General features: G+C 47.6%; 1 protein-coding gene across 2 annotated transcripts in view; it reads left to right on the top strand.

The window, feature by feature from the left end:
* Positions 1–16,168, top strand: part of BOP1 (BOP1 ribosomal biogenesis factor) — a 105,292-nt gene that overhangs the window by 15,679 nt on the left and 73,445 nt on the right. The gene's annotated exons all lie outside the window — the stretch shown is intronic.

The following is a 16,168-nucleotide window of genomic DNA, read 5'->3' as shown; positions in this document are numbered from 1 at the left end:
AACACAGGCATCCTGGCCTTGGTAAGCTAGTTAACCTGTAGGGTGATTTAAAAAAAAATCCTGATTCAAGCCACAGGCATCTTGATGAACTGTAATTCAGTGATATCACATTGCTGTCTCCCTTTGTTCAGGAATGGTCACTTTAAGGCTAGTAACAGAATGTCCAAGGAGGCTGAAATATTCCCTCTTTGGTTTTTGGATATTGCCATTTTTGATGTCAGATTTGTGTCAGCCATCAAGACTAACAGCCATTCATACCCTTATCCTCCATGTGTCTTCAGTGAAGTACAGCCCATCCTGGACAATGACATTTCCCTCTCATAGGCCTTGGGTGGTGGGCCTCTACTTGCTTACAGACAGCACCTGCCTCCCAACCTAAAACAGCTAGCTACTCATCAGCAAGCACAGGTTATATAACAGAGATATAGACACAGGGACCAGGTCCTGCAACAAACCCAAATGCCAACACTGACCTAATGTCTACTCTGGCAACCCAATTACAAGACCTAATGACGTCAGCCACAAACGACAGCAGGGGTGCCTTCACCTGTTCCTCTTATGTGATACGTATATGTAATCATTTGCAAACAAATTTTATTTATTTGATTTGATTTACTAGCCGCCCATCTGGCCAGCTACCTGGCCACTCTAGGCGGCATACAATACTAATAACAAATTTACATAATCAACTGAACAAAAAACAAAAACACTGCTCTAAAAAAACCCTAACCCACCCCAAATGCCCACCTGAACAGTCAGGTTTTTAAAGCCCAATGGAAGCTCATTGAAGAGGGGGCATGGCGGAGGTCACTAGGGAGGGAATTCCATAGAGTGGGTGCCACCACAGAAAAGGCACTCTCCCTAGTCCTCACCAGCCTAGCTGTCCTGGCTGATGGGACAGACAGAAGGCCTACCAAGGCCGATATTGTTGAGCGGCGTCCCTGGTGTTGTTGGAGGCAGTCCTTAAGATAGACTGGGCCAGAACCATATAGGGTTTTAAAGGTCAATGCCAACACCTTGAATTGGGCCCAAAAAACAACTGGTAACCAGTGCAATTCCTTCAGCACTGCAGTGATGTGGTCTCACCGACGGCTGCCTTTAATCAGGCGGGCCACCACATTCTGCACCAGCTGCAACTTCTGAACCGTCTTCAAGGGTAACCCCACGTAGAGCGCATTACAGTAGTCTAGGCGAGAGGAGACCAGAGCATGAACTACTGATGGGAGCAGGTGGTTAGGGCGATAGGGGTGCAGCTGCCATATCAGATGGAGTTGGTACATGGCTGACACCTGAGCCTCCATGGACAGCTGGGAATCTAAAATCACCCCCAGACTGCGGACCTGGTCCTTCAGGGGTAGCTGCACCCCATTGAACACCAGGTCAACATCAGCCAACCCTCCGTTGTCTCCCACAAAAAGTACTTCAGTTCTGTCAGGGTTCAGTTTCAGCTTAGTCCTTTCCATCCAGCCACTCACCGACTCCAGATACTTGGACAGGGTTTCTACAGCCAACCTTGGCGACGATTTAAATGAGAGGTAGAGTTGCATGTCATCCACATATTGATGATACTGCAACCCAAATCTCCTGATGATCGCCCACAGTGGCTTCATATAGATGTTAAATAGCATCGGGGAGAGAATAGAACCCTGTGGCACCCTGCAAGTGAGCAGCCAAGGGTCTGAAGTCTCCTCCCCCAGAGCTACCTTCTGGTACCTGCCAGAGAGGAAGGAATGGAACCACCATAATACGGTGTCCCCTATGCCCAACCCCTCCAGGCGTTCCAGGTATCAAAAGCCGCTGAGAGATCGAGGACAACAAGGAAGGAACATTCACCCCTATCTAGAGCTCTCCCCATATCATCCACCAAGGTAGTTTCTGCCCCCTGCCCAGGCCTGAAGCCCGACTGAAATGGATCCAGATAATCAGCTTCTTCCAAGTGTGCCTGCAACTGCAAAGCCACCACCCACTCAATCACCTTGCCCCCGAACGGCAGATTCGAGACCGGGTGAAAGTTCTTGGTCTTGGGGATCCAAGGAGGGCTTCTTTAACAGTGGTCTTATCACCGCCTCCTTGAGGGCTGATGGCATCACTCCTTCCTCAAGGGAGGCATTCACCACCGCCTTGATCCCCTCCCTAAGTCACTCCTTGCAGCTCATAACGAGCCAAAATGGGCAAGGATCAAGTAAGCAGATGGTCAGCCTTAAAGATGAAAGCACCCTGTCCACTTCCTCCAAAGGAAGAAACTGGAACCAATCCCACACAACCGGTCTGTCACCGGCTGCCCCTCGTTCACTAACTGTATCCACAGCGCACAGAATAGCACTCCTTATCTGGTCGATTTTATCTGCAAAGTGCTTTGCAAAACTCATCACAGGAGGCCTTAGAATGCTTCATTGGTTCCGGAACAACTGGACCGACCAGGTTCCGGGCCACTTGGAACAGCTTCCTGGGACAGCACTCTGCAGACGCGATAGAGGCAGCATAAAAATTCTTTTTTGCTGCTCTTATCACCACATGGTAGGCTGAAGCTACAGCTCTAACCCGTGCCTGATGGTCTTTGGAGCAAGATTTCCACCACCGGCGCTCTAGCCGTCTCACCTCCCACTTCCGAGCTCGCAGCCGTGGGGTGAACCATGGTGCGGTTTGAGCTCTGTTCAAGGGGAGAGGGCGTTTTGGAGCCTCATGGTCTAATGCCCAGTGAAATACCCTACTGCATTCAACACAGGACAAACAGGCCAGTCAAACTGGCATACAGTCATGTGAAAATCATGTGAAAATTCCTCCACAACGATGGGAGAGACTGATAAAGTCGTACAGAAAACCATTACTTCAAGTTATTGCTGCTAAAGGTGGTTCTACAAGCTATTGAATCCTAAGGTGTCCTTTGTTTTTCACACATGGCTTCTCCATTTTGGCTTTATTTCTGTAAGATAAATAATGACACGGTGTAATATGTCATGTGTTGTTGTCCAGCTGAGGTTGTATTTACCTAATTTTAAGACCTGCTAAGGACCAGATGATTTTAATTATGTCCTCATACGTAAAACCGTAGAACTCAAAGAGGGTGTACTTTTTCACATGACTGTATATGGCAAACAAGGCTTGATAGCTATAGATTACCTCCACTGTCGGAGGCAGCATACCCCTGAGCAGGGTGTTGTGGCACTCGTGTCCTGCTTGTGGGTTTCCTGTGGATGGGCCGCTGTGTGAACAGAGTGCTGGACTGGATGGACTCTTGGTCTGATTCAGCCAAGCTCTTCTGATGTTCTTCCCAGTTCCTGGGGAACATGAGCAGGAGGGGGCTTTTGTACTCATGTCCTTCTTGTGGGCTTCTAGCAAGTATCTAGCCACTGTGGGAGCAGAATGCTGGACTAGATATGCCTTTGGTCTGATCCAGCACAGCTCTTATGTTCTTCTGAGTGGTTTTAGCTCTGTGGTGAGGGAAAGGTTGAAGAAGGGTGAGATTGGCTCCTTGTTTCTTCAAGGAGAATTTTCTGATTCTGCTTTTGAGCTTGTATGCATGTTTTATGTGCACTTTTCTGTGCACTGCTGACTCCAGTTTTCCATTTGGGCAGTTGACTTTGTAGGTCACATTGGCATTTTCTCCTCACTAGGGCCTGGGAGGGCGAGGGGGGGGGGGGAGCGAGACTGAGACCGACAGACTAGACTGAAAGGGCTGGGTGACGATGTACACAATTAGCCCTTGTTGTGGTAACTAGACTGCCTATGTGTGAGGGTCCTGGGGGCTGAATTGTAGGGTGGCTCTTCCCCAGGGAAGTGAGAAATAGCCTGGTTGTGGCATGTAGGTATAAATAGGCTGGTTGATGCCTATGAAGTTGCAAGAGGGCTTGCGTTAGATTTGTGGGAGGAGGATGACCATGCTTTACTCTCTCACACATGAAATGTAAGAGGCTGCACCTTTCTCAGCTGTCAGTCTGAGGAAGGAAAAAAAAACCCTAATAGTTTGGACCATTGAGTGGAAACAACTGGATTAGATTCTACCCCAAAGGGAGGCATGTGTAGTAAATACAAGAAAGGAGAACATCCAGAGTTCATAATGCTAGAGGAAGAATAATTGGGTAGGCAACATCACTGCAGAGAAAGGTCTGGAGGTTGCAGTGGGTGACACACTTAATATGAGCTCTTCATCTGCACTTGTTGCAAAATGGCCAGATCCTCTTAAAACTGTGGCTGCAGAAGTCATTATGTATAAGAGAAGGGATGAAACTGTGTCAAGCTCAGAGCTCTCAGTTTCTAGTAGGACTTTGTCAAATGGGAGAAGGTTCAGAGCAAAAAATGGAGACTACGAAGAATGGTCTAGAAAGAGAAGTGGAAGCAGTGGGTGGTGTGTTTAGTCTGGGGAAAAAGAGAACAGGTGGGGAAGGAATTCACATATGCAGAAGATGTCTCCAAGCAGAATGGAAAGCAGTTAAGAACAGGACAAAGAAACATGAAGATCTCTGAGTTAGAGGCCACGGGACAGGATTTTTCCAGGTTCAGTGTTGAGGGTGGGAGGGTGCTGTTGTGCTCATGCCCTGCTTGTGGGACTCTGGTCAACAGATGGTTGGCCACTGTGTGAACAGAAAGCTGGACTGGATGGACCCTTGGTCTGATCCAGCGTGGCTCTTATGTTCTTATGTAGTGTTGTGGGCCCTGAATGTCATATGGAGAGAGGGCATAACTAACCTCTTGAGAGGCAGATGACACCGGAGGGGTGGTGGTGTTGTTGTTTTTTGTTTAACAGAGTTAATGCAGGGAACTTCTTTTTTAAAAAAGTCTGTTCCATAAGAAATAATTCCAAAAGTTTAGCAAACTTTTGATTCTGCATTTCTTTGCTGGCATCTTAGGTTTAGAAAGGTCAAGCTAGCCATCTTATCTTTGTCTGCCTTGTGTGAATATCTGCTGTTGGGTAAATACTGTAGCAGAATAACTTGTTGAGTTCCATTTTAGGAAGCAGGTGGCAAACAGATGCCATCATACCTAAGTCCTGGAATTCTGCTCCAAGGACTGGAAAGAATCCCCACATCCCCTGCTCCACTGCCCTGCCATTCATTCTATCCAGTGCTGTTTTATCTACCATCAGCTTGATTTCTTCACCATTAGGGCTATCATACCTTCACCATGTTTATAGCTGTATCTGAAATTTTTTCCAAACTGCCCCCTATCCTCATTTTTGAACCTGATCCCAGATATCAGAGATTCCCTAATGGAGGGCCCGATCTAAGCTGCTATTATTATTATTATTATTATTATTATTAATAATAATAATAATAATAATAATAATTGCATTTCTATACCGCCCCATAACCGAAGCTCTCTGGGTGGTTTACAAAAGTTAAAACATTAAATACAATATAAGAAATTTAAAAGCCATTTACAAAAAAGCACATAAAAGCACACAAACAATATACACAAACAACATATAATGAAAAACAACACTGAACTATCAGACATAACTAAAGACACATCCAGGACCGATTAAAACACATCATGTGCTGCCAAATGCCTGGGAAAAGAGGTAGGTCTTAACCTGGCGCCGAAAAGATAATAATGTTGGTGCCAGGCAGACCTCATCGGGGAGCTTGTTCCACAGATGGGGGGCCACCACTGAGAAGGCCCTCTCCCTCGTTGCTGCCTTCCAAGCTTCCCTTGGAGGAGGCAGTCGGAGGAGGGCCTTAGATGCTGAATGTATTGTATGGGTAGATTCATTTCAGAAGAGGCGTGCTGTGTAGGGCTTTATAGGTTAAAACCAGCACCTTGAATTGAGCTCAGAAGCATATAGGCAGCCAGTGCAAGCAGGACAGAGTCGGTCTTATATGTTCGAACCGTCTGGTCCCTGTTAACAATCTGGCTGCTGCATTTTGAGCTGCAGCTTTTGAACCGTCTTCAAAGGCAGCCCCATCTAGAGCACATTGCAGTAATCTAACTTGGAGTTTACCAGAGCATAGACAATTGAAGCCAGGTTATCCTTGTTCAGATAGGGGCATAGCTGGGCCACCAACTGAAGTGGGTAGAAGGCACTCTGTGCCACTGAGGCCACCTGAGCCTCAAGTGACAAGGATGGTTCCAGGAGGACCCCCAAGCTACGGACCTGCTCCTTCAGGGGGAGTGCAACCCCATCCAGAACAGGCTGAACACCCTCCATCTGGTCAGCAGAACCACCCACCTACAGCATCTCAGTCTTGTCTGGATTGAGTTTCAGTTTATTAGCCCTCATCCAGGCCATTATTGCAGCCAGGCACTGATGTAGCACATCCACAGCCTCATCTGAAGAAGATGAAAAGGAGAAATAGACCTGCGTGTCATCAGCATACTGATGGCAATGCATTCCGAAACGCTGGATGACTGCACTCAATGGTTTTTTGTATGTAGATGTTGAACAGCATGGGGGACAAAACTGACCCCTGTGGAACCCTGTATTGGAGAATCCACGGGGCCGAGCAGTGTTCCCCAAGCACCACCTTCTGGAGCTGACCCTCCAAGTAGGAGTGAAACCACTGCAATGCAGTGCCTCTCACTCCCAGCTCAGAGAGCCGTCCCAGAAGGATACCGTGATTGATGGTGTCAAAAGCCACCGAAATCAACAGGGTCACACTCCCCTTCTTTCTCCTGACATAGGTCATCATACAGGGCGACCAAGGCTGTTTCTGTGCCAAAACCTGGCCTGAAATGCATCCAGATAATTGGTCTCATCCAAGAATGCCTGGAGCTGGTTGTCAACCACTCACTCAAGGACCTTGCCCAGGAATGGAACATTTGCAACCGGCCTATAATTAAGGTTTTCTGGGTCTAAGGAGGATGTCTTCAGGAGTGGTCTCACCACCACCTATTTCAGGCTGCCTGAGACCACTCCCTCTCGCAAGGAGGCATCCATCACCTCCCTAGCCCAGCCTGCTGTTCCTTCCCTGCTAGTTTTTATTAGCCAAGAAGGGCAAGGATCCAATATGGAAGTGGTTCCATGAACCAGTCCAAGCATCTTGTCCACATCCTCGAGCTGTACCAGCTGAAACTCATATGGACGATGGAATAGAGGCAGTGAAATGTTATTTCCTTGCTGCTCCTACTGCCTTTGAATATACCTGGCACACACCAAGGCTCGATTGCATCCACTAGGAATTTTTCTCCACCTGCACTCAAGCCATCTCCTATTTTGTTTCATCACTCTCAGCTCCGGGGTGTACCACTGAGCCATATGAGCTCTACTCTGGAGAGGGCGGTCAGGAGCAATCGTGTCAACTGCCCGGGTCATTTCTGCATTCCACAGGTTGACCAGAGCTTCGACAGGCATGCCAGCCATATCAGCCGGAACCCCCCCCCCCCCGAGCCCTCTGGAAACCATCCAGATCCATTAGCCTCTTGGGGCAGACCATCTTAATAGATCCCCCACCCCTGCAGAGGGGAAAAGCTGCTGTAAGTCTAAACCTCAGCAGGCAGTGATCTGACCATGACAAAGGGACTGATACAAAGTCCCCCACCTTCAGATCACCATCTCTATGTCCAGTTGAGAAAACCAGGTCTAGAGTATTCCCCGCTACATGTGTTGGGCCAGTGACATGTTGGGACAGTCCCATGGCTGTTATGGAGGCCATGAAATCCTGAGCTGCCCCAGACAAGGTGCCCTCAGCATGAATGTTGATATCCCCCAGAACAAACAGTCTGGGGGTTCTCAGCAGCACACCCGAGACCGCCTCTGTCAGCTCAATCCCTAATCTGTCCCGCTGACCCAACACAAGGTGCAAACACCCCAGACCAGTTGTCATATGGACAGGGAGCCTGCAGGAATTCCTATAGACCACACAACATCCCCTCCCCGGCCTTCAAGCCTTCCCTGATGCTGGACCAAGTATCCCGGTGGGCATAGCTCAGAGAGAGTGACTCCTCCCTGCTCACCCACCCAGCTCTCAGTTATACATGCCAGATCGGCTGCCTCATCCACTATAAAGTCATGGATAAGGGGGGCCTTATTCTGAACCCATCTGGCATTTAAAAGCAGCATCCAGAGACTGGAAAGCAGGCTGATAGGGCAACCACCAAACCTGCAGGTGTAGGGAGGACCAGAACATGGCACGGCGATTAACTGCCTGGGCCGCATTCCCCTTACCTGGCGAGTCCTCCTCACAACACCATATCTCCCTCTACCCGGCACTACACTGATGCCCCCCTCAAGTCCCCCCAGTTGGCCCGATATCCTCCCTCCCTGGCACTTCCAGCAGTAGGCAGCCTTTACAGTTGGAGTCAGGTTGAGGCCGTGCCCTTCCAGGCCAGATGGAAACAGCCAGGCAAAGAAACAGGGTCCAGGTCCTGCAGGGCTCACAGCTGGATGGCCTCTAAGAGCACCATGGAGAATTTATAAAAGCTGTCTGGGTTGCTCCTGTGTGATTATTATACGAAAAATGAGTCTCTGAGGGTCTGGGTTATGTGCAACATGGAATTTGTCTACTTCACAGGATCCACTCACTGGATGACATTTTCATCGAACTGTCCACCATAACCCCAAGATCTCTTTCTTGGTCAGACTCAGACACTGACTGCTCAGGCCCCTTCAGTGTATAAGTCTAATTAGGATTTTGGGGCCCAATGTGCATCACTTTACACTTGTTTATATTGAACTGCATTTGCCATTTTAACACTCATTCCTCCAACTGGGCGAGATCCTTTTGGAGCTCGTTGCAATCCATTCATGTTTTAACCATCCCAAATAATTAGGTATTGTCAGCAAACTTGGCCACCTCGCTGCTCACCCCTAATACCAGATCATTCATGAACAAATTGAAAAGCACCAGTCCCAATGCCAATCCTTGGGGGGCCCACTGTTTATATCCCTGCATTGCAAGAAATTATCATTTATTCCTACCAGGAACTCTTGGATGGGTACCATCTGGACCTGATGATTTGCTTGTTTTCAGTTTGTCAATAAGGTTTAGAACTTCATCTCTTGTCACCACCATTTGCCTCAATTCATCAGACTCCCGTCCTGAAAACCTCAGTTTACGCATGGGTATCTGCCCTACATCTTCTGCAATGAAGACAGATTCAAAGAATTCATTATGTTGCTCTGTGATCTCCTTATTCTCCTTATTCTCCTTTCTTTATCCTGCTTTCATTCCATTCCCATCCAGTGGTCCAACTGCCACCCTACCTGGTTTCCTGCTTCTGATGTATGTAAATAATTTTTATTGTTTGTCTTAATGTTGTTGGCTATATGCTCTTCAAAATCCTTTTTTGCTTCCCTTATTGTCTGCTTGCATTTCCTTTGTGCAAACTTGTGTTCTTTTCTGTTCTCCTCTTTTGGGCAAGACTTCAATTTCTGCAGGAAGCCTTCTTTTTGCTAATAGCTTCCTTGACACTTCTATATGAGAAATTTTACCTCTCTGTTGTAACCTGAACATGCATTTATCCAGTCTACATGAGGGTAATTGAAATAGCCCATTACTACAACATTTTCTACTTTGGGTACCTCCCTGATTTCATTCTCCACCTTGAGATCCCCCTGAGCTTTTGGGGCCTCAGGTCCTGGTATTGTAACCCACAGCAATTCTGTTGAGGAGTCTGCCCATTTTACAGTTTTGAGTTTGTTTGACATGCTGCCTGTTTGATGTACAGAGTGACACCACCTCCACTATGCCCTTCCTATTGTGTTTGTATTCAGAGAGGGCTGATTCCCACTGGTTTTCTCCACTCCACTAGGGTTGTGTTATGCCTAAGTCCTCCTATAAAACCAAGTACTCAAACTCTCCCATCTTGGCTCGAAGGCTTCTAACATTAGCATAGAAACATACACAGTGCCCCTCTCCAGATGTCTCTTACATGTATATTTTCCACTATGGCCCTTTGGCTTTTTTGGCTGTCGTGTTCTAATGTGCGCTCATGGCCTATTTCCGCCTTGTCTCTATTTGGACAATCAGAAAACATTTTCACCTTCATCTCCTAGGAATAATTCAACCCAAAACAGATGCTGCTCAGCATCTACTGGCTTTCCCCATGGTGCAGTCTAAAAACTGCTCTGCCACCTTTTTGATAAGAACCTGCCCGCAGTCTCCTGCCATTTTGGTTCAGGTGGAGCCCAACCCTTTTGTAGAGGCCCAGCTTGTCCCCAGATGTTTCCCAGTGCCTGGCAAATCTGCACCCCTCCTCCCTGCACCACCATCTCACCATGAATTGAGACTCCTCAGTTTTGCCTGTCAAGCTGGCTCTGCACAGGAAGCATTTCTAGCTGGCCCTGTGCATTTCAGAAAAAGCTACCTTGGTGGTCCTGGCTTTCAACCTCCTATCTAGCAACCAAACTGTGGCTTCTAGGAACTTGTGACTACATTTCCCCATGTCATAGGTGCCAATATTCTCCTCAACCACTGGCTCCTCCCCAGCATGATCTACCAGGCTATCTAGATGATGCATGATATCCATGACCTTCGTTCCAAGCTGACAATTCGTCATGCAGTCTACATGCCCTTCACAGATCTAGCTGTCTGTGTCTCTAATGCTCAAAACTCCTGCTGCCACAAGCCCTGCACCTCTGGGGGCATAGCCTCAGTCCAAGAGGATATCTGTTCATCCCCCAAAACATGAGTCCTTTCTAAGGGATCATTTCCATCTTCCTTATTCTTCCCCAAGACACTCATTCTCTGTGACTGCAGAGGAGCTGTCACCCTGGGATTGAGATACCACTATCCCATCCTCCTGCAATGAATATGGACTTGAGCACGCTCCGGGAGAGAGCGCAGGACAGGAAGGCCTGGCGTGCTATGGTCCATGGGATCACGAAGAGTCGGACACGACTGAAGAACAACAACAATCCCATCCTCCAAGGTCTCATCCATAAACCTGTCTGCCGCTTTCAGCTTTTCCAGGTCAGCATCCTTGGCTTTAAGGGAACAAACCTGTTCCCTGAGGGCCAGAAGTCCATTGCACTGGGCGGGCACATGCCCACAACTTCTGCCCAGCAGATAGTCATACATGTGACACTCAGTGCAATAAACTGGACAGCTCCTGCACTCCTGCAGGCTTTCTACCTGCATAGCTGTTTTTTGTTCGTTTTGTTATTTTATTTGTTTGCCTGAAAAATTAAAGGCTTTGTTAGCAGAAGGTGGAAAAGGGTTGATGGATCTGATGGTGCCAGATACCTCCCAAAAAATGAAGTACAGGGAGTACTGGCAAGTGAGGCCACTTTGCGATAAGATATTTGGCAGCTGGCACTCAGGTGGGACAGAATGAGAGCAGTCATCTCTGTCTTCTGCAGATTGCTGAAAAGGCTAACTAGGTATCCCATGCTGGGTAGGAGGGCAGACATGGAGGCCTGCTGGCAGCGTATAGGATTGCCTGAGTAGGTTCCTTTGGAACTAGAATTCTGTAGACCAGGATTGGCAACTTGTGGCCTTCCAGATGCTTTGGCCTATAACTCCTATCATCCCTCACCATTGCCTGTGCTAGCTAGGGCTGATGGGAGTTGTAGGGCAAAACTTTTGGAGGGCCACAAGTTGCCCGCCCCTCTGGTGACCCTCTGTAACTTGGCCAAGCTTCTGGAAATTGGGGCTTTGAGATGATATTTTTGGGAGTTCAAGGGCCACTGGAGAGGAGGGGCTTGAGTTTGGAGTTGGCTTCTTAGGGACTTTGGGGAATAACATTCTTGCCTGCCCTTCAGGCCCAGCAAAGGCATGCACTTGGGGCATCCACAGACTGGAAGCCCACCTGGTCTCGAGTGAGAGCTGCGGAAGTGGTAGGTCTGGAATAGAGATTGAGAGTGTAATGAAATATATGGCTATACAAAACATACGCTTGTGTAATGTCTCGAGCATAACCCAGGGACGCAACTCTTTCATGTTGGAATCCAAGGTCTTTCCCTCCCCAGCTGGTCCTATTTCAGGGCCCCCGTGGGGGGAACACTGATTCAGAACCTGTTGACATCAGAGCAGCTTCCAATGGCTTTGTTCCTGCCTGCCTGCCTCCCTTTCTGTAATTGCATTTATCTCCTCCAGCAGAGGCCTGATGCATCTGCTTCCTGTGCCCAGGACATGTTCTTGGTGTGTACTTCTTATTGCATTGTGACCCCCTTTACCTGTAGATTAATCAGTTCACTCACCCTGCTTCTAGTTCTAGACTTTGAACCACATGCACAGATGCAAATCATTGCAGTCCCTCAATACATATGGCAAACATGGTGAATATGAATTTTAATTATGATTGATGTTTATAAATATTGCCAAATGTATATTTTGTCAATTAACAATTTATGAAATGAGAGTTCTTGCAAAGGCCTTTGGTTATATGCAACGAAGTTTTGCTTGACTTGACACTGAAAGTGTAGAACCAAATCCATCTCTTCAGGCATGCAGGTTAGGGGCCCCAGAAAGGTGCTTTAAAGCGCATTAAGGGTCCAAATTGAAAGTGTCTCAAAGATCTTTTCAGCCCCTGTAAGTTTGAATTTGGGGTTTTCCCGCCTCCCCATCTCTTCCCACCAGCTGTAGCAAGCAGGATAGTTCACAGAGAAATCAGCATAGTACTGGAGGAGAGTGATGAAGGTGGAATTATGTGCCCTTCCCAAACATGAGTGCACTCCCTTCCTGGTTGTATGAGGTAGGGCAACCATTATTTATTCCGTTTTTGTACTGCCCAATAGTTGAAGCTGGCAGAGAGCCCAGGGTCTCCCTGGCTTCAGGGAGATCCTCGTAGTGCACAAGTTTCCCAGAATGGGTGGGGCTAAGCATGGAGCCAGGCACCCGATTCCAGACATGCACCAGGACTCATCAGTACTTGTGTCTGAGATTGTGGCTCTGAGCACCATCAGAACCCTCCATCCTGCAGTGTCTGGACTTTACTAAGGGTAGCACTGATGGTGTTCTTATGAACTTGTCCTTCCCCACCCTCTTGAGTTGTAGCCTCCCTGAGATGCAGGAGGCTGTCTAGTCTTACTAGAGTGTCATTTACAGTGCAGTCATGTACATGGCTAGGGCCGTGGTGTCTTAGTGGTTAAGACGCTGAACTGCAGACCAGAAGGTCGGCAGGACAGCAGTTCGAGACCCGAGTGCCGCGTGATGGAGTGAGATCCCGTCTTCAGTCCCAGCTCCTGCCAACCTAGCAGTTTGAAAGCAAGAAATTGCAAGTAGATAAATAGGTACCGCTTCGGCGGGAAAGGTAGCAGCGTTCTGTGCACCTCGGTGTACAGTCATGCTGGCCACATGACCACGGAAGTGTCTTCGGACAGCGCTGGCTCTTTGGCTTAGAAATGGAGATGAGCACCACACCCTAGAGTCAGACACGACTGGTTGGGGACACCTTTACCTTTTTTACCTTTCATGTACATGGCTTTATTGTTGTTGTTGTTCAGTCGTGTCCAACTCTTCGTGACCCCATGGACCATAGCATGCCAGGCCTTCCTGTCCTGCGCTCTCTCCCGGAGCGTGCTCAAGTCCATATTCATTGCATCAGTGATGCTATCTCATAGAATCATAGAATAGTAGGGTTGGAAGGGGCCTACAAGGCCATCGAGTCCAACCCCCTGCCCAATGCAGGAATCCAAGTCAGAGCATCCCTGACAGATGGCTGTCCAGCCTCGCCTTGAACGCCTCCAGTGTGGGAGAGCCCACCACCTCCCTAGGTAATTGGTTCCATTGTAGTATTGCTCTAACAGTCAGGATGTTTTTCCTGATGTTCAGCCAGAATCTGGCTTCTTGCAACTTGAGCCCATTATTCCGTGTCCTGCACTCTGGGATGATCAAGAAGAGATCCTGGCCTTCTTCTCTGTGACGACCTTTCAAGTACTTGAAGAGTGCTATCATATCTCCCCTCAGTCTTCTCTTCTCAAGGCTAAACATGCGCAGTTCTTTCAGTTTCTCTTCATAGGGCTTTGTTTCCAGTCCCCTGATCATCTTTGTTGCCCTCCTCTGAACCCTCTCCAGTTTGTCTGCATCCTTCTTCAAGTGTGGTGCCCAGAACTAGACACAGTACTCCAGATGAGGCCTAACCAGTGCTGAGTGGAGGGGAACTAGTACTTCCCGGGATTTGGAAACTATGCTTCTATGAATGCAGCCCAAAAGAGCATTGGCCTTTTTTGCAGCCACATCACATAGTTGGCTCATATTCAGCTTGTGACCGACAACAATTCCAAGATCTTTCTCGCTTATAGTGTTGTTGAGCCACGTATCCCCCATCTTGTAACTGTGCATTTGGTTTCTTTTTCCTAGTGCAGAACTTGGCATTTATCCCTATTAAATGTCATTCTGTTGTTTTCTGCTCAGCGCTCCAGTCTATCCAGATCACTTTGAATTTTGTTTCTGTCTTCCAAAGTATTAGCTATCCCACCCAATTTGGTGTCATCTGCAAATTTGATCAGCAGTCCCTGCACCTCCTCCTCCAAGTCATTAATAAAAATGTTGAAGAGCACTGGGCCCAGGACTGAGCCCTGTGGTACCCCACTCATTACCTCTCCCCATTTTGAGAAGGTCCCATTGATAAACACTCTTTGAGTCTGATTCTGTAGCCAACTGTGGATCCACCGGATCGTTGTTTCATCTAGCCCACTTTGAGCTAGTTTGCTCATCAGGAGATCATGGGGCACTTTGTCGAAAGCTTTGCTGAAGTCGAGGTATATGATGTCTACAGCATTCCCATGGTCTACAAGGGAGGTTACTTGATCAAAAAATGAGATCAGATTCGTCTGGCAGGACTTGTTCTTGACAAATCCATGTTGGCTTCGAGTAATCACGGCATTGTTTTCAAGGTGCTTACAAATGGATTCCTTTATCTTCTGCTCCAGAATTTTCCCAGGGATTGATATCAGACTGACTGTTCTGTAGTTCCCAGGTTCCTCCTTTTTACTCTTTTTGAAGATAGGGACAGCATTAGCCCTCCTCCAGTCATCTGGCACTTCCCCCGTCCTCCATGATTTCTCAAAGAGAATAGACAGCAGTTCTGAGAGTTCTTCTGCCAGTTCCTATATTGCTCTAGGATGCCGTTCATCTGGCCCTGGAGATTTGAACTCATTCAAAGTAATTAGGTGTTCCTTGACCGTATGCCTATCGATCTCAAGCTGCAATCCTGCCCCTTCAGCCTGCACTTCGCCTTTGCCGGGGGGGGTCATAGACCCTCTTTTGGGAGAAGACTGAGCCAAAGTAGGAATTGAGCACTTCTGCCTTTTCTTTGTCATCTGTTATCGTTTTGCCATCCTTATTTAATAGCTGAACAACCATTTCTTTGCCTTTTACAATGCACGTAGCTGAAGAAAGCCTTTTTGTTAGCATCCCTCGCTAACCTCAGCTCATTCTCAGCTTCGTTCTCAGCTTTAGCCTTCCTGACGCCATCCCTGCAATTCTGTGCTACCTGCCTGTACTCTTCCTTTGTTGCTTGGCCTTCTCTCCACTCCCTATATGTGTCCTTTTTTGTTTTCAGGTCATCTCTAAGCTTTTTGTGAAGCCACATTGGCTTCTTCTGTTGTCTTCCACCTTTTCTTCTTGTTGGAATGGTTTGTGATTGTGCCTTGAGAATTTCCTTTTTTAAAAGCTCCCACCCATCTTGGACTCCTTTTCTCGTTAGCGTTGCTTGCCATGGGACCTTACTGATCATTGTTCTGAGTTTATTAAAATCAGCTTTCCTAAAATCCAGGGTACACGTTTGACTACACTTGGCTCTTGCTTCCCTTAGAACCAAGAACTTAAGTGCAACCTGGTCGCTTTCCCCCAGAGTTCCTGTAACTGCTACTTTATCCACTAAGTCATCTCTTTTGGTTAGGATCAAGTCAAGGATAGCTGATCCTCTAGTTCCTTCCTCTACTTTCTGTAGGAGGAAGTTATCTGCCACACAAGTCAGGAATTTCCTGGAGGTGCCATGTTTTGCAGAATTTGTCTCCCAACAAATATCGGGGAAATTGAAGTCCCCCATTACTACTTCATCATGCTTCCTTAAAACATTGGCTGTTGGCTTTTCAAAAGTTTCATCCTCGTCTTCTCCTTGGTTGGGTGGCCGGGAGTAGACTCGGACCACCATGTTCCTTTTATTCTTTGCTCCATTTATTTTGATCCAGATGCTCTCGATGGGGCTACCAAGCTCCTCCTCCTGTATTTCTGTGCAGAGATATGTATTTTTCACATACAGTGCAACCCCACCTCCCTTTCTGTTCCTCCTGTTCTTTTTGAACAAGTTATATCCTTCAATTGCTGTATTCCAGTCATGACAGTCA

The sequence above is a fragment of the Heloderma suspectum genome, chromosome 4 (assembly GCF_057233095.1).
Source record: "Heloderma suspectum isolate Gila_16-S chromosome 4, 16-S_ref, whole genome shotgun sequence".
In the NCBI taxonomy this organism is placed as follows: Eukaryota; Metazoa; Chordata; class Lepidosauria; order Squamata; family Helodermatidae; genus Heloderma; species Heloderma suspectum.
This window is presented reverse-complemented; position numbering and strand designations above follow the sequence as displayed.